The sequence below is a fragment of the Citrus clementina genome, unplaced genomic scaffold, assembly GCF_000493195.1.
Source record: "Citrus clementina cultivar Clemenules unplaced genomic scaffold, Citrus_clementina_v1.0 scaffold_5, whole genome shotgun sequence".
Lineage (NCBI taxonomy): Eukaryota > Viridiplantae > Streptophyta > Magnoliopsida > Sapindales > Rutaceae > Citrus > Citrus x clementina.
In genome coordinates this window covers 10,045,336-10,065,520 of record NW_006262201.1, presented here as the reverse complement: position 1 = coordinate 10,065,520, position 20,185 = coordinate 10,045,336, and the positions used below count along the sequence as shown (strand labels likewise).

The 20,185-nt window shown below is 36.3% G+C and overlaps 1 long non-coding RNA gene across 2 annotated transcripts; it reads right to left on the bottom strand.

Annotated features, from left to right (window-relative positions):
- Positions 1-14,752: 14,752 nt before the first annotated feature.
- Positions 14,753-17,924, bottom strand: LOC112098356. Of its 2 annotated transcripts, none has more exons than XR_002905476.1 (3): positions 17,333-17,923; positions 16,698-16,761; positions 14,753-15,114 (listed from the first exon to the last, which is right to left on the bottom strand). It is a non-coding gene; the product is annotated as an uncharacterized LOC112098356 (long non-coding RNA). The 2 variants fall into 2 exon arrangements; XR_002905475.1 differs by having other exon boundaries at positions 14,863-15,552; positions 17,333-17,924.
- Positions 17,925-20,185: the final 2,261 nt, after the last annotated feature.

Below are 20,185 nucleotides of genomic sequence, written 5' to 3'. Positions count from 1 at the left end.
ACTCAATTTGATTTTAAAGAATGTTACAAAATAAATTTCTCTCACACTGTGTTTGATTACAAATGAAGATTCAAAGTGTGAGTAAATGAGATGAATACAAGAATTTAAGGCTCAATGAATGTTGTATGCTCAAGACTTTAGTCAATAATAATTGTTGCAATCGTTTTAGTTTGAATTTGATTGAGCTTATTTATTACTGGAGCTGAAAACTAGCCGTTATTGACTTTCTACACATTGTCGAATTGCCGTTATCTAGATGTCGAATCGCTGTTTTAAATTGTCAATATGACCATTGGGCAGAATTTTTAAATTTTCGGATTGCCGTTATCTAGATGTTGATCGCCGTTAGTGTCCAGAGACTAATCTTCAATTCAGTGCAATGTCGGTTAGCCGTTATCAAGTTGTCGGATTGTCGTTAGTGTCCGGAGGCTAATCTTCAGTTCTGTTTGATGTCGGCGAGCCATTATCAAGATGTCGGATCATCGTTTTCTACAGTAACTGCTACAATGAACTATTTTACAAAATAATAGTTTGACCCCAAAACTTCATAAAATTATACTATGACCCAACACTTTATAAAACTTGTCAAATAGATCCATTTACAGGATTTGAAACAATATTTGTTATTATCAAAATTCTCAAAGCTTTTTCAATTGAAACCATTAACATGAGAATAACCAAAAATATTTCCATAGAATATAAAGTCTTTATAAAGTGAGAGTGATGATTTAAAAGTATATGAAAATTATTTTGAGCTTTTAAAGGATTAATCAATCTTAATCAAGTTTGTTATCATCAAAATCAATAGTAAAGAAATATTTATGGTCACAACTTCTATACGTTGGCAAAAAATATTACATTTCTTATTGACAAGCCTCAATGTTGTTAATGTTCTTACAATATCAAAGCCTGAAGAACATGAGAATGAGAAACTCGAGTGTGGCAAAAGTGGAAGCAAGATGTCTACGTGTGCATAAGACACATTTACAATGCTGTGTCTAGTACTTTGTTTTCATAAGTACCACAACAAAATCCACTGCAAAAGAAATATAAGACTTATTGGAGTCTAAGTACATGATAGAAGACACCACAAGTAAGAAATTCTTGACTTCTAATTTTTTTTAGTTTTAAAAAGATTGACAATAGACTTGTGATTGAACAATATAATGAGATTTTTTGCATTCTTGATCAATTCAACCAACACAACATGAAAAGTAATAAGTTTATTATTATTTCTTCAATTATTGATAAACTTCCCCCCTCTTGAAAAGACTATGAAAAAAGTCTTAAATATAACAAAGAGGAAGTTAGCCTGGAAGGCTTGGCAAAGTCTTCATATTGAATAGAAACTTAAACTTAATAGTCTTGAGGAACAGACTGCTATGTCCTCTGAAATTAATGTTGTGGAGGAGGAGAAGGAGCTTAAGCAGTCTAATACCCGCATTAATAACCAAAAGCAAAAATTTGATTCCAAATAGAATCAAACCAACAAAATAAAAAAGAAAGGTGTACATGTGACCAATGTGAAAAGCCTAGCCACTTTAAAAATGACTGTCAGCTTCTTAAGAAAGAAAAGAAGTGCTCGAACACAAATTTTGTGGACAAAATTTATGGCCGTAATATCTTAGATTAATATTCTCGAACATGATAATGCATGGTGAATAGATTCCGGTGCAATCAAGTATGTGTACAAGAATCGTAGGCTTTTCACATCTTACAAAGCAATGGATGATTGAAGTGTTCTTTAGATGGGAAATTCCTCCATTGCAACAATTAGAGGGAATGTGCAACTAGAGTTCACTTGTGGAAAAACTTTAACTCATATTGATGTTTATCATGTATCTAAAGGTAGGAAAAATCTTGTATCTATATTAGGGTGGTACCTTATTTGAGTCAAAGCAAATTTGCATTGTTTAAGGGTGGTACTGTAACACCTGTGGTTGTAAAATGGCATGAGGCGGTTAAGGAGTTTATAAGCAAAGGAATAAGTTGGAAACAAAGGAAAACACATGCACGTGTAACACAGAGAAAGAGAGTTGACCCGATTTTTTACCCGGAAACCCGACCCGACCCGCGACTTTGACCCGGACGGATTTCACGATTCCGGCCACCTCACCAGCCGAGCTTGGTACCAATCTGAAGCTTGGAAGCCGGCCATCATAACCCTGCCATCCTCGTCGCCGGAAACCGACTGGAACGCCGGCGTTTGAGCTTGAAAAGTCGCAGCCAAGACCCGTTTTCACCGCCGTCGATTTTGCCATAGTTTGGGCACACCTCTAGCTGGTTTCTACTCCTCACGTCACCAGCATCATTTTCCGACCAACCTCGTCATCTGAAACGGCCGGATTGCCGACGAATAACCACTTGGAAGCTCACGGCTTGGGAAGCTCGATCCGCCGCCGGTACCGCGCGTGGGGACTCACAGCCACCACCATTGGACTCACCGAGGTCTGAACTAGCAGACCTAAGCTTCCCATCGTCGTTGACCAATTTCCGGCGACCGTTCACCGGCAAGGGCATTTTAGTAATTTTATCGACACGGGAGTTGTAAATTATGGATAAATGTTCGTTTCGAGTTTATGGCATATATTGAGTCGGAATTCCGATTTATGGAAAATAATTATGTTGTTTCCTTGATTTAGGAGGATCCGCGAGCGAGAACCGGACTGCGGACATGGACGATAACCGACCCTGAACACCGTCACTGTGAGTGGAATATATAAAACTTATTTTTATAGTTAGCGATGATAGTAAGCATGTTTGCGGAATAAGCATTTTAAATGTTCTGATTTAATGATTTCTCGAAATGGGTTTAATGCGATTTTTCTCGAATTGGATTTAATGTGATTCCCTCGAAATGGATTTTATTCACGTGTTGAGATTATATTAAAATGTGTGGTATGATTTAAAATATGGTTACGAGGTATGAGAATATGAGTATTATGATTGTTTTTAAAATCATTAAACAGTACCCTTCCCTCCAGATATAGTGATATAAATGATATGAGATGAGAGGCCTTTGGGGCCCGTCTAAACACACATAGAGGCTTTGGGCCGTGTGTTTGGGCGCTTTTGCCTTTTGGGGGCATATGCATGCGGTATGATTACAGTGATACAGATATGAGATATAGACAGACATTGAAATACAGATGATACAGACATGAGATACAGACCGATATTGTGATACAGATGATATAGATGAGATACAGGCCTTTGGGGCCCGTCTGAGTACACACAGAGGCTTTGGGCCGTGTGCTTGGGCGCTTTTGTCCTTTGGGGACTAGATTATGCATGCAGAGATATGATGAGATATGAGATGGTATTTCCCTGTCTATCTGTGTAGCTCCGGGGCGTGACGTTACCCAGATAGTACGTCATTGCCCGTCCGTTGAGGTCCGGATATGACGAGATTATTTCCCTGGGTACTTGTTTTATGATGATTTTCAGATTTGTGAATCCTATATGATTTGGTGATATGATTTCTATGGTTGGTAATCTGATTTAAATGTTTAATGATTTATTTCTGATTTCTCGCTTATGGTTTAATGAAACCGTATTTGGAAATGATATGATTATTTCTTTTAAAGTAAGATTTAATTTTCAAACCTACTATCCACTCACTGATCTCACTGAGTTTTAAACTCACCCTGCTTTTATTATATTTTTCCCCCCTCACCAGGAGGTTGCAGGTACACCAGACTGACCCAGCGACTGTATATATATTTTGAGTCTTGGCCACGTGATGGTGCTAGATTGTGTAAATGTTTTTGTTGGGACATTTTGGTCATCTTGTTCTTTTGGGATTGTATAATATAAGACTCAGCATTTTGGTTGAGTATGTTGAGTACTGGAGTTTGTTGTATATGAGATTTGTATTGGGAGTGTTATTTTCATATTTGTAGATTGGGAGTGTTATATATATAAAGGAGACTCTGCCGAATTTTCGGCAGACTCTTTATGAATAGATTTTCTAGTCCGTTTTGATGAGACTAGATAGACTCGCCTAGGGGTTCTCGGGGCGGGTCGTTTCAGTTGGTATCAGAGCATGGTTTTAGATTCTGTAGACTTCACTGTCTTAATCAGAATAAGTTTTATCTTTATTAAAGTTAGAGTTTATCTCTTGTAGGCACCATCATGCTTCGTCGTAGTAGTAGACGTGGCCGTGGCCGTACTAGGCCAATAGCTGGGTTGACTTCTGGTAGTGTACCTGCGGGGGAACGTGAACCCGCGAATGAGGGGATAGTTGAATCCTCTACGCATGGAATTGCACAACAGACACCGGGGGATGCCCCGAATATTGAGCAGTCATTTGATAGGCTGGCTCAAATCATGACTACAGTTGTGCAAAATCAGACGCAAGCGCATGTCGGTAATGCAAATACTATTGAGCGAGTGAGGAGTTTAGGGGCGAAGAGTTTTAATGGTTCCGGAGAACCACCTGAGGCTGAGTCATGGTTTGTTAAGTTAGAGCGTATTTATGATGTGATGAAGTGTTCAGAGGATGATAGATTATCCTTCGCCACTTTCCTGCTCGAGGATAGAGCTTATCATTGGTGGCAGACAGTGGAGAGACGATATCAGGGACATGCTGCGATTACTTGGGCCATTTTTCGCAAGGAATTCTACGATCATTATTTTCCTGCTGTATATCAGGATATTAAACGAAGTGAATTCTTTCGGTTGGTTCAGGGATCTCTGACAGTTGAGGAGTATGAGAAGAAATTTTTAGACCTCTCTAGATTTGCTACATCTGTAGTCGGTGATGAGAGAGAGAGATGCAGACGGTTCGAGGATGGCCTCCGATTTGAGATTCGTACCACTGTGACTGCATCACGATATACTAAGTTTGGAGAGGTAGTTGAGGCAGCCAGGAGAGTAGAGCACAGTATTGCAGAAGGACGTAGATTTCATGCACTGAAGCAAAAGCGTAGCCAGAGCTGGGCAGAGGGTGGCTCTAGTAGTAGGCCGCCCAAGAGAGGGGGTATTCCTACGAGTTATTCTGATAGTACGCAAAGGAATCAGGGTACAGGCTTCAGGGGGGACTCGAGACAAGCTGTTAGTCATAGCTCTGTGCAACCATCGGTGGGGAGTAATACCAAGAATCAGGGACAGTACGACCGCAGTGGTGGGGGATATCGTGATGATCGTTCTAGGCGTTTTCAGCAGATTTCTTGCCCTTCATGTGGCAGGAATCATCAGGGCCCATGTCGTGTTGGAGACAAAGTTTGTTATTTATGTGGTCAGCCTGGACACATCAGGAGATTTTGCCCTACTTTATCTCAGGGTGATAGCTCTACAGGAGGGACAGCCTCACGGTATCAGCCTTACTCTGGCCAGACTCAGGGTCAGAGAGGAGTGCAGACAGGAGGTTCTACATCTACCTTTAGGGGTCAGACGACTGCTCCAGGTCAGAGAGGTCAGCTTGGTCGACCTCATACTCAGGCTTGAGTTTTTGCTTTGACGCAGCAGGAGGCACGTGCTGCACCAGAGTTATTATGGGTATATTATCTATCCTTGGCCGCGAGGCTCATATTCTTATTGATCCTGGATCTACACACTCTTTTGTTTCTCGTGCTTTTGCTATGCATATAGGGCGAGAGCCCGAACTATTAGATTGCGAATTAGTTGTTCGTACACCTACCGGAGAGTCATTACTTGCTCAGAGTGTGTATCGAGATTGTATGATTGGAATGGGTGATTATGAATTTGAGGCGAATTTGATTTCCTTAAAGATTTATGACTTTGATGCTATTTTGGGTATGGATTGGCTTGAATCTCATTATGCTACGGTGGATTGTTTCAAAAAGGACGTTGTGTTTAAAAAGCCAGGGAAAGCTGAGGTGAAATTTTGTGGGGAGCGCAGAGTTCTACCCTCATGTGTTATATCTGCTATTAGTGCAAGAAGGTTGCTAAGAAAAGGATGCTCAGCTTATTTAGCTCATGTGATAGATACAGAAGTCCGAAAATTGAGATTGGAGGATATTACAGTAGTTAAAGAATTTCCAGATGTATTTCCAAATGAACTTCCTGGGATGCCACCTAACAGAGAAGTTGAGTTTTCTATTGACTTAGTCCCTAGAACATCTCCGATATCTATGGCACCGTACAGAATGGCTCCAGCAGAATTGAAGGAACTGAAGATTCAATTGCAAGAGTTGGTGGAGAAAGGGTTTATTAGACCCAGTGTGTCCCCGTGGGGAGCTCCAATCTTGTTTGTTAAGAAAAACGATGGGACTTTTAGACTCTGCATCGACTACAGACAGTTGAATAAAGTTACGGTGCGCAATAAGTATCCACTTCCGCGTATTGATGACTTATTTGATCAACTCCAAGGGGCAAAAGTATTTTCTAAGATCGATTTGCACTCGGGTTACCATCAGCTTAGAATTAAAGATGTTGACGTTCCTACAACAGCATTCAGAACCCGTTATGGGCACTATGAGTTCTTAGTGATGCCATTTGGGTTGACAAATGCCCCAGCTGCTTTTATGGACCTGATGAATAGGGTATTTCGCCTGTACCTGGATCGGTTTGTGGTTGTATTCATTGATGATATTTTAGTGTATTCCCGAAGCGAGGAGGAGCATGCACAGCATTTGTGGACTGTTTTGAAGATTTTGAGACAAAAACAGTTGTATGCCAAGTTCAGCAAATGCGAGTTCTGGTTAGATAGAGTAGTATTTTTTGGGCCATGTGATATCAGCTAAAGGCATTTATGTTGATCCTCAAAAGATTGAAGCAGTTGTGAAATGGGAACGACCTACAAATGTCACAGAGGTTCGGAGTTTTCTTGGGTTAGCTGGTTATTATCGTAGATTTGTGGAAGGCTTCTCCAAGATTGCTACTCCTCTGACACGGTTAACCAGAAAGAATGCTAAGTTCCAGTGGGATGATGACTGTGAGAAAAGTTTTCAAGAACTTAAGACATGTTTGACCTCAGCACCAGTTCTTACACTTCCATATAGTAATGAAGGATTTGTGGTTTACAGCGATGCCTCTAGGCATGGATTGGGTTGTGTATTGATGCAGCATGGGAAAGTGGTGGCTTATGCCTCTAGACAACTTAAGAAGCATGAACAAAACTATCCAACACATGATTTAGAGCTAGCAGCAGTGGTGTTTGCACTTAAGATGGCATGAGGCGGTTAAGGAGTTTATAAGCAAAGGAATAAGTTGGAAACAAAGGAAAACACATGCACGTGTAACACAGAGAAAGAGAGTTGACCCGATTTTTTACCCGGAAACCCGACCCGACCCGCGACTTTGACCCGGACGGATTTCACGATTCCGGCCACCTCACCAGCCGAGCTTGGTACCAATCTGAAGCTTGGAAGCCGGCCATCATAACCCTGCCATCCTCGTCGCCGGAAACCGACTGGAACGCCGGCGTTTGAGCTTGAAAAGTCGCGGCCAAGACCCGTTTTCGCCGCCGTCGATTTTGCCAGAGTTTGGGCACACCTCTAGCTGGTTTCTACTCCTCACGTCACCAGAATCATTTTCCGACCAACCTCGTCATCTGAAACGGCCGGATTGCCGACGAATAGCCACTTGGAAGCTCACGGCTTGGGAAGCTCGATCCGCCGTCGGTACCGCGCGTGGGGACTCACAGCCACCACCATTGGACTCACCGAGGTCTGAACTAGCAGACCTAAGCTTCCCATCGTCGTTGACCAATTTCCGGCGACCGTTCACCGGCAAGGGCATTTTAGTAATTTTATCGACACGGGAGTTGTAAATTATGGATAAATGTTCGTTTCGAGTTTATGGCATATATTGAGTCGGAATTCCGATTTATGGAAAATAATTATGTCGTTTCCTTGATTTAGGAGGATCCGCGAGCGAGAACCGGACTGCGGACATGGACGATAACCGACCCTGAACACCATCACTGTGAGTGGAATATATAAAACTTATTTTTATAGTTAGCGATGATAGTAAGCATGTTTGCGGAATAAGCATTTTAAATGTTTTGATTTAATGATTTCTCGAAATGGGTTTAATGCGATTTTTCTCGAATTGGATTTAATGTGATTCCCTCGAAATGGATTTTATTCACGTGTTGAGATTATATTAAAATGTGTGGTATGATTTAAAATATGGTTAAGAGGTATGAGAATATGAGTATTATGATTGTTTTTAAAATCATTAAACAGTACCCTTCCCTCCAGATATAGTGATATAAATGATATGAGATGAGAGGCCTTTGGGGCCCGTCTAAACACACATAGAGGCTTTGGGCCGTGTGTTTGGGCGCTTTTGCCTTTTGGGGGCATATGCATGCGGTATGATTACAGTGATACAGATATGAGATATAGACAGACATTGAAATACAGATGATACAGACATGAGATACAGACCGATATTGTGATACAGATGATATAGATGAGATACAGGCCTTTGGGGCCCGTCTGAGTACACACAGAGGCTTTGGGCCGTGTGCTTGGGCGCTTTTGTCCTTTGGGGACTAGATTATGCATGCAGAGATATGATGAGATATGAGATGGTATTTCCCTGTCTATCTGTGTAGCTCCGGGGCGTGACGTTACCCAGATAGTACGTCATTGCCCGTCCGTTGAGGTCCGGATATGACGAGATTATTTCCCTGGGTACTTGTTTTATGATGATTTTCAGATTTGTGAATCCTATATGATTTGGTGATATGATTTCTATGGTTGGTAATCTGATTTAAATGTTTAATGATTTATTTCTGATTTCTCGCTTATGGTTTAATGAAACCGTATTTGGAAATGATATGATTATTTCTTTTAAAGTAAGATTTAATTTTCAAACCTACTATCCACTCACTGATCTCACTGAGTTTTAAACTCACCCTGCTTTTATTATATTTTTCCCCCCTCACCAGGAGGTTGCAGGTACACCAGACTGACCCAGCGACTGTATATATATTTTGAGTCTTGGCCACGTGATGGTGCTAGATTGTGTAAATGTTTTTGTTGGGACATTTTGGTCATCTTGTTCTTTTGGGATTGTATAATATAAGACTCAGCATTTTGGTTGAGTATGTTGAGTACTGGAGTTTGTTGTATATGAGATTTGTATTGGGAGTGTTATTTTCATATTTGTAGATTGGGAGTGTTATATATATAAAGGAGACTCTGCCGAATTTTCGGCAGACTCTTTATGAATAGATTTTCTAGTCCGTTTTGATGAGACTAGATAGACTCGCCTAGGGGTTTTCGGGGCGGGTCGTTTCAGGTACCTTTATTGGGAAAGGATACATGTATTTGGGAATGTTCAAGCTCAATATTAATAAAATTAATGTTTCTTCTTCTTACATGATTGACTCATTATTTTTGTAGCATATTCATTTAGGACATGTGAATATTAAAAGATTGCATGTTATAGCTAATTTAGAATTAATTTTTAAACATGGAAATAATGATACTACATCACTCTCTTCTCAACCCTCTTTCCTGAAACAAATTTTATTGTATAACATCTATACTATATGCATCAAATATCTAATATATTGTTTACTATAGGAATAATATATTGATTCTCGAAAAGCTTGCAACATTCAAAAGTATTCAAGTTTGCTTTCATCGATGAAAAACACATGCAAACAAATAAGTGATTCATTGTATCCTGGAGGTATATTTGTTTAGCCTATATGCATCACTTAATTGGTGGGACAAATGATATCTTTAGGAAAGCGACATTTGTAATGTGCCCTTAAGTACACATTAATTTTCTACAATTTACCTATTAATATGATTTTATTATACTTACAGAATTGTGAACACATTAATTAATTATTATAAAGTTTCACTTCCACCTTTATTACTGCAATTCTCTACATTTGTCTTTCCCCACAAATATATATCCCAGCACTTAGTAGATATATTATTTTATTATAAATATCAATAGATTTTTAATTGTATAATACATACTTATGAAATTGTATGGAGTAATTTCGTTCAATTATATTAATCCGTTATGAATTTCATCACAAATTTATAGGTGGCCAATACCGTGCAAGTGAAATTTCAGATAAAATCATCTCCTAGCAATTTATTTTTTTATATTTTTCAATTTTGCTTTAACGTATGGATCCATTTCTTGTCTATATGGCAGACAACTTTTATTATCAGGTAGGCAAAATCAAAAGCCTTTATGTCGTTAATTTTATTATGCCATGACAGACTCCAAGATCTAATTTAGAGAGCGACTCAAATAATGGTAATTAGTAATTCATTATATCTGCAGCTAGCTAGATAATTTGTTTGTGAAAAAAAAAAAGAATAAAATCAGTTTCATAATGATTTTATTTACAATAAATACCATACTATGGTCCATGACTTACCTCATATTACAAAGAAAATATGTGAAAGATAATTAAGGATTAAAGCTTTCCACAAAGATTTATAAAATTGCTTTGGATAAAACTGTTCTGATGAAATGAAATTATATGCAATTACTAAGAATTTAGTTAGCCTCTCAATTATCAGAACCCAGTAGTGCATTTGAAAGGTGAGCATCAGCAAATGACTTGTCAATTAAAATGCTGAAATTCACCCTATATGCATTTGTACTACTAGATACGTCATACGTTACCATAAATAGTGATCAGCATTTGTAATATCAAATTTTTTGTTTTCATGGTCTTACAAACAACAGGAATAAAGAGCCATGACAGAAAAACTGGAAAAGATATAATTATTCTGCTTATTGGCAGCTTGCGGTTCATAATTAAGACGTTCAGCAAGTTCATGGGAGCCATGTTTATGAGCATCCTCACGTGGATGTTCTGTGACTGGAACATGATGCTTGCAAATCTTTCCAAATATTCAGACAAACTAGAAAAGCCTAATGCGCGAACCTCTTCGAAAGCTATATGTGGAATTTGATTCTTGCATATCTTTACATATTTCAGCTGGCATGGAGCACCATGCTTGCAAATCCTTCTATTTGAACAATTACATAGTTTGCTTTTGCTTCTTAGCTCAAACAACGCCGGATCTTTGATACCTGAGCATCCTGGATGGGCTGTGTTTGCATGAAGCAACGACTAAAATCTGTAAACCAGGCTGTGTTTGCATGAACAATATAATGAGATTTTTTGCATTCTTAATCAATTCAACCAACACAACATGAAAAGTAACAAGTTTATTATTATTTCTTCAATTATTGATAAACTTCCCCCCACTTGAAAAAACTATGAAAATAGTCTTAAATATAGCAAAGAGGAAATTAGCCTGGAAGGCATAGCAAAGTCTTCATATTGAATAGAAACTTAGACTTAATAGTCTTGAGGAACAAACTGCTATGTCCTCTGAAATTAATGTTGTGGAGGAGGAGAAGGAGCTTAAGCAGTCTAATGACCGCATTAATAACCAAAAGCAAAAGTTTGATTTCAAATAGAATCAAACCAACAGAATAAAAAAAGAAGTGTACATGTGACCAATGTGAAAAGCCTAGCCACTTTAGAAAAGACTGTCAACTTCTTAAGAAATAAAAGAAGTGTTCGAACACAAATTTTGTGGACAAAATTTATGGCCGTGATATCTAAGATTAATATTCTCGAACATGATAATGCATGGTGAATAGATTCCGGTGCAATCAAGTATGTGTACAAGAATCGTAGCTTTTTCATATCTTACAAAGCAATGGATGATTGAAGTGTTCTTTAGATGGGAAATTCCTCCAGTGCATCAATTAGAGGGAATGTGCAACTAGAGTTCACTTGTGGAAAACCTTTAACTCATATTGATGTTTATCATGTATCTAAAGGTAGGAAAAATCTTGTATCTAAATTAGGGTGGTACCTTATTTGAGTCAAAGCAAATTTGCATTGTCTAAGGGTGGTACCTTTATTGGGAAAGAATACATGTATTAGGGAATGCTCAAGCTCAATATTAATAAAATTAATGTTTCTTCTGCTTACATGATTGACTCATTATCTTTGTAGCATATTCATTTAGAACATGTGAATATTAAAAGATTGCATGTCATGGCTAATTTAGAATTAATTTTTAAACAAGGAAACAATGATATTGCATCACTCTCTTTTCAGCCCTCTTTCCTGAAACAAATTTTATTGTATAACATCAATACTATATGCATCAAATATCTAATATATTGTTTACTACATGAATAATATATTGATTCTTGGCAAGCTTGCAACATTCAAGAGTATTCAAGTTTGCTTCCATCGATGAACAACGCAAGCAAACAAATAAGTGATTCATTGTATCCTGGAGGTGTATTTGTTTAGCCTATATGCATCACTTAATTGGTGGGACAAATAATATCTTTAGGAAGGCGACATTTGTAATGTGCCTTGAAGTACACATTAATTTTCTACAATTTACCTATTACTATTATTTTATTATACTTATAGAATTGTAAACACATTAATTAATTATAATAAAGTTCCACTTCCACCTTTATTACTGTAATTCTCTACATTTATCATTCCCCACAAATATATATCCCAGCACTTAGTAGATATATTATTTTATTATAAATATCAATAGATTTTTAATTGTATAATACATACTTATGAAATTGTATAGAGTAATTCCGTTCAATTATATTAATCCGTTATGAATTTCATCACAAATTTATTTGTAGCCAATACCGTGCAAGTGAAATTTCAGATAAAATCATCTCCTAGCAATTTATTTTTTTTATATTTTTCAATTTTGCTTTAACGTATGGATCCATTTCTTGTCTATATGGCAGACAACTTTTATTATCAGGTAGGCAAAATCAAAAGCCATTATGTCGTTAATTTTATTATGCCATGACAGACTCCAAGATCTAATTTAGAGAGCGACTCAAATAATGGTAATTAGTAATTCATTATATCTGCAGTTAGCTAGATACTTTGTTTGTGAAAAAAAAAAAGAATAAAATCAGTTTCATAATGATTTTATTTACAATAAATACCATACTATGGTCCATGACTTACCTCATATTACAAAGAAAATATGTGAAAGATAATTAAGGATTAAAGCTTTCCACAAAGATTTATAAAATTGCTTTTGATAAAACTGTTCTGATGAAATGCAATTATATGAAATTACTAAGAATTTAGTTAGCCTCTCAAAAAGGTTTATTTATTGCTTTACTTCTCGAGCTTAAAATTCGAATGTCAAAATAGATAAAAAGTTAAATAATTATTTTAAATTTTATCCACCCGTTTACCATTTTAATATATAAAAAAAGAATTACTTATTTTTTTAGTAATTATGACTATTTTTAGCAATAGCAACCGGGGGCATAATATATCTGATAGATTTTTTTGGGGGAACAAAGCTTATTATCTCTCTCTCCTATTGCTTCAAAGTGTCATCTCTTATGTTAAGCAAGTCTCAGCCAAAGATTAAATTTTCATATGTTCGTAAGATATTCACCACAAAAGTCTAGGGAAATTTCTTCATCCTTGAGTGGAAATACAAAGAAAAACATAGTTAGCAATTTTACTAGCAAAACTAATATTTTGTTACGTATGGAGTAAATCTTCAGGGAGCTCAAGCTCAAACGAAAAACATAGTTATTTTAGACGCTTTTTCTATTTATAGCTATTATGTAGTCATAAGGAATTTCGAAATTTGAGAAGTTTGCTTGTAGCTGCAGGCTGCAGAGATTTTGATTTGGCGACTTTGATTGATAATTGAAGTTACTGTTGCAAGAGAAATGAAAAAAATAATTAGCAAAATAAAAGTCAAAGGGCTAGGCACAAGGCTATTTGTCATTTTGTCATAGTAGAAAAATAATTAACAAAATAAAAAAAAATTCAGTTACTTTGACTTTATTTCACAAAATATAAAATTAAATTTCTATTGTATGTATAAAGTTTCTATATCAAGTGTTTAGGGGTCAAATCAGTCTTTTTATACATAATTTTTAATATTCACTTAGAAATCTCAAAAAACTTTCAAAGCTTGTAGGGTCATGATCCCCTTTGGGAGTGGACAAATGTGGGTTCAGATCAACCTAATTGCGTTTCTGGTTGATAGGGTTAGAATATACAAATTGGATTAGATCGGATCAAATATTCAAGTTGAATTTGGATCGCATTGGGTTATAATTATAAGCGAGTTAGGTTGGGTTTGGGTTAAAATCATATTCGGGCTAGTTAGGATTGATTCAAATAATGTTCGGATTAGGGTTATTTTAAAGCCTTTTTTGTTTATTTTGAGTTTTTTTTTAATTATTTTAGTTCTTGAAGATTGTTTTAAAGTAATTATCTCATTTCAGTTTTTTGTTTTACCAAATTTCAACAAAAAATGAAAACTACTCCTATGAAATCAAATTAATAAAAATTAAAATAAACTACTACTATCAGATTGGATCGGATCTCCATCTCTTCCTTCTTCTACATTTAAGGTAATTTTGAGCCATCCATAGTGTAATTAGTTCCTCTTTACACATATTGTAACCTTTGGAAAAGATAGCACAATGTGAGAAATATTGTTTTACTATGGACGACAAATCATTATAACTTAACGACAAAGGAGCCAAAAGAGCTTTCCCAAACTCTTCTACCTTCCACATTCCACTATCTAAAATTATTTTCTATTCTTCTATTGGTCATTTATAGTGTAAGAATTTCCCTATTATCTTTGCAACAAAAGGCAAGCCTTTGCACTTACATGCAATTTTTTGATCGATTGATCACGATCCTTGAAGAATTGACCCAAAAATGCTACCTCCTTAAACAATGACCAACATTCTTCTTCAATTAATTCCTTAAGAAAGGCAAGATTTGTTGATCTCATCATGCTTGCTACTAACTGATTACGTGTAGTAATCAAAATTTGACTATCGTAGAGACCATTCTTTAAACAACAGAAGAATGGTTCCCATTAATTGTAACGTCCATCCCACACATCATTTAAGACAAGAAAAAAGTATCTTTCCCTCAATACATTTATGAATATGGCTTACAAGAGATAACCTAATATTTGTCTGCTACCATTCTCAGGTTATATGCGTCCTTCATGACTTGCAAGACTGCTCCTTTGACCATCTATCTGATAACCTCCACAGTCGTTGCCTACATCCCTTGAACATCGTCTCCGGGATGGTTGCTCCTTTGATTGTGTGTTCGCACCATGATGACAAGTGAACTTGCTCTGATACCAGCTGATGATGCAGAAACATTGAAAAGCTATTAGATAATATGAAACGACCCGCCCCGCACCCCCAGGGCGAGTCCATCTGAACTCGTAAAATCAAAACGATATTAATTACGATATCTAAGAATTCTATAAAAATTTCGGCAGAATCTCCCTTATAAATAAAACATTCCCAACCTGCAATTTACAAAACAATACTCCCAAAATAATTCAATATCCATCCATCCTCCATAACCAACTTCTCAAGTCGACATACCAAATACTCCCAAATCATTCTGATATTAAAATACAATAGTTTTCCTTAATTACGAAATAGAATAAATAAATACAACTCGCAATATCCCAAAAATCACAGTATTAAATCCACGACTCCTAGCACCAGCACGTGGCCACAATTTCAAATCTAACTATCGTTACTGAGTCGACTGATGTACCTGCAAATCTCCTGTGAGGGGGGGGAAATATAATAAAAGCGGAATGAGTATAAAACTCAGTGAACTCAGTGAGTGGATAGTAACTTTGAAAAACCAATTCTTTTCAAATGATTTAATCTTTCTCAAATCAATTTTCTCAAATCATCAATTTCTCAAATCAATTTCATCAGAATATCATAAGTAGTTAATTCAAATCAGTCACTGAAATACTATATTACATAAATCTGCATAAAATCGATGGAAACATAATACTTATCATATCAAATACTGAATACCAAAACTATCATCAAACAAGTACCCAGGGAAATAATCTCGTCATATTCGGACCTCAACGGACGGGCTACTATCTGGGTAACGTCACGCCCCGGAGCTACACGGATAGACAGGGAAATACTATCTCATATCTCATCATATCTGTGCATACATAATCTAGTCCCCAAAGGACAAAAGCGCCCAAGCACACGGCCCAAAGCCTCTGTGTGTACTCAGACGGGCCCCAAAGGCCTGTATCTCATCTGTATCTCAACTGTCTGTATCTCATATCTATATCACTGTATCTCTGTATCTCAATAACTGATCTGTATCCCATCTCTGTATCACTGTATCTCAATAACTGATCTGTATCCCATCTCTGTATCACTGTATCTCAATAACTGTCTGTAGCCCATATCTGTATCACTGTATCTCAATATCTGTATCACTGTAATAATCATACCGCATGCATATGCCCCAAAGGCAAAAGCGCCCAAACACACGGCCCAAAGCCTCTATGTGTGTTCAGACGGGCCCCAAAGACCTCTCATCTCATATCATTTATATCACTGTATCTGGAGGGGAAGGGTACTGTCTAATGATTTCAAAAACAATCACTGTACTCATATTCACATACCTCTTTACCATATTTTAAATCATACCACATTTGAATCCACTTTTCTTAGCTTTCAAATCATATCACTCTTTATTCAAAATCGATACGCAAAATCATTAACCAAACATTTTAATATAATATCAACACGTGAATAAAATCCATTTCGAGAAAATCCCATTAAATCCATTTCAAGAAATCATTAAATCAGAACATTTAAAATACTTATTCCGCAAACATGCTTTACTATCATAATTAACTCTAAAAATAGGTTTCGTATATTCCACTCACAGTGACAATGTCCAGACTCGGTGTCAACAACGTCCGCGGGTTGATTCTCGTTTCGCAGATCCTCCTAATCAAGCAAACGACATAATCATTCTCCGTTAACTTGAAATACAACGAATCTTACATAATAATTCTCGAAACGAAAATCTATCAACAATAAACTATTCCCGCATGTACAAAATTACCGAAAAACCCCTACATGCCAAAATTACCAAAATGCCCCCATCATCATTATTTTACCAAATTATCCTCAAAATCTTCAATTACTAAATTGTCCTCAATTCAGATCACATAAATAACCACAATGTCAGAAATTACAAAATTACCCTCGGAGCGTAAATTACCAAAATGTTCTTAACAACTTAAATTACCGAATTACTCTCGAAATATCAAATTACCTCATTACCCCAACTTAAAATTACCAATTTATCCACTGATTCCACAAATTACATATTTACCCTCAAATTTATGAATTTACCGAATTACCCTTGAATTCAATATTACCAAAATACTCTCATATCAAAATTACCAAATTAACCTCAAAATCATAAATTACCAACTTTATCCTCAATTACAACAATTACTAAAATACCCATAAAATCTAAAATTACAAAATTGCCCTTAGACTGTGAAATTACCGAAATACCCTTGCCGGTCAACGGTCACCGGAATCCAATCGACGGCGACGGGAAGCTCAGAACTGAAAGTTCAAGCCACGCTGAGTCCAATGGTGGCGGTGGTGACCTCCCACGCGCGGCGATGGCTCCGGATCGAGGTCCCAAAGCCGTGAGTCCTCCAACGGCCGATCAACGGCAAAACGACGTCCCCGGCGTCAGTGGTTAGTCGGAAATGGCAGAGGGAAAGGTAAGGAACAAAACCCAAGTGATGGCTACACCGGAACTCGGCGAAATCACGGCGAATCGAGCCGGCGATTCCGCGGTACTTCAACGCTTCGTTCGGTGGCTTTCCGATCGTTTTTCGGCGGCAAGGACGACATGGATACGTAGCTCATCTCTCAAGCTTCAAATCGGTACCAACCTTGCCCTGAACGGTGGCCGGAAATGGGAGAACCGGCCGGGTCAAGTGGCGGGTCCGGGTCGGGTTGCGGGTCAAACCGGGTCAACTCCTTTCTCTCTCTCTCTGTCTCTTCTCTCTTTCGTTCTCTCTCTCTCTCTCAATATATATGGGTGGTCAACAGGGTCAAAAACCAGGGGTGGGGTATTACATAATATAAACTAGTATTTGAATAATAAGTTTTATTGAGAATAATTTGAATGAACAAAATTAGGGTTTTGAAACCCATTTATAGGAGCCTAAATATAGCAAATTTAACAAACTAAGCAAATTCAAAATATTATATGTTAATAAAATTTTTCGAATCTAAATAAGAGAAAGAAAACAGATGGCACTTAAATCCAACATCTAGAAAAAATGATAAAAAATCTTAGAAGAATCAAGAAAAATAGAAAAATATCTTAAAACTGAAAAACGACTATAAAAGAAGTGAAATTTTTAGCTCAATCGCAGGACATAACAGCCTAGGTTGTTCTGCATTTGGTTCGACTCATCGTAAGCTTGGAAACTATATTATATGTCCAAAACGAATACTCGTAGCCCAATTTCTAGCCTCGGAAGATACCCTGCTTATTCCATACAACAATCTTATATCAACTTGCCTTCTCTGCATCTTCAAGCACAGCTTGAATGGCTTGAAGATTTATGGTAAGTCACAAGCAGCAAAGGAGTTCAGCTGCTCCGGGAGAGGGGAAGCGATCACATCCATTCTGGCAAAGAAAAGGAGAAATAATTTCATAAGTTGTTCAACGTACTTTTGTTGCAAAAATACTGAAAGAAACGAGTTGTTGCATTCTTCTTACACTACACGAAAAATGTTTATGGTTATTGTCGCCTAACCCACTCGTCAATAATTTTAGCATTTTTAATTTCCCTGATTCTACTCCACAGCTGTGATACATAATTGTAAATATTCTCTAATTAATTTGTAGTGGTCGGGCCAATGCCATTTAAAACCAAAAAAAAAACCAAAAGAAAAAAAGAAGTTGGAAAAAAGCATGCATCACCGATAATTCATTTATTTGTTTGAGGACGGGGATATTTTCTACCCACTTATTTTACAAATCTACCTTGCTGTCAGAAAATAATTGTAATACGTTCATACTATTTTTAAAATATATAAATCAATAAAACGTATAGACAATCAATAAATTAAATCATTCATATAATTTTTTTTTTTTAACTTAGGTGTCTTTGACCATTTAGGTTGCTTTAAGATAAGTTTTATTTGACTAACTTACCATGATAATATAAAATGACTAAAATACCCCAAGAATCAAGAGTTCGTGTATATAATAGTTTAGGTATTTTATTTTATTTGATTCAATCTCCAAACTTATTGTAATTACATCTTCTTTATTTCAATTTTTTAAAAATAATTTGAACTTATTGTAATTATTTCTTGAAAGTGGGGTGGGTTTACAAAAATTATGGGCCTTTTCGTTTATTAATTCTTGGAGAAGTAATGGCTCTGTAATCAATTTCTTTTGTTCTTTTATTTAAATAGAAAAGAAAAATTAAGAGGAGCTTTTGTCTATTGAATTGAGGTTCTGTCAAGAAAAATACGTGTCAAATGATCGATATATAACCATTCACATTCAATAATAAATTTGTTAGACTTATTGCTATTTTTGTGACCTAAAAGTATGAGATGAAGTAAGTTGCCATTCTCATTTTCGTTTTATAAATCTAAGTAAAATAAGCGTTCAGTAGTCCTCATAAAATTTAATTGTAAAACACAGAATCTGACTTGCCTCTAACAGTTATAAATTACAAAACAACTTAAACATGTTTTACTTGTTTCATTAAAAAAATTGTAAAATAAATTATAATAATAAACATCATTATAATAAGTAACTAATAATAGATAGTCTTCATCTTTAAGACTCTAGGACCTCGTCTGTCTCACTAACCCTATCTCTTAAGTCTCATCTCCCTCCATGATTTATGAACCGAATCTCCTTCTTCCATTCTTCTTCTTCTCTTCTTTCTAGGTTTGTTCAATTTTTACTTCACAGTACTTTTCTTTATTTGCTGGGTCATTTTTTTTTTTGGACGGATTTAAGTGTTCTTATACATTTTATTGAATTTTATTTTGATAAAATCACCAACGATCAGTAGAGATTTACACTACCTATCTGAGTATTTGGTTCTCTAATGTAAGGAAGCATGTAATCTTTCGCCAATAATTTTTTATTTCATCAAAATGTTGAAATGTTGAAAGGAGAATTAGATTTTTTTTTATATATAAAAAAGAGAGTTAGAGTTCATATTGAAGAAAATTATTTTTCCTACTATAAGTCCAGTTCGAATCTTTGAAGCAAATGATCTAATCTCAAGCATAGAAAGTAGAAAGATCGATTGAACAGCGGACACATTAACAAAAAATAATTACTTTAAAAAGTTAATATTGGATA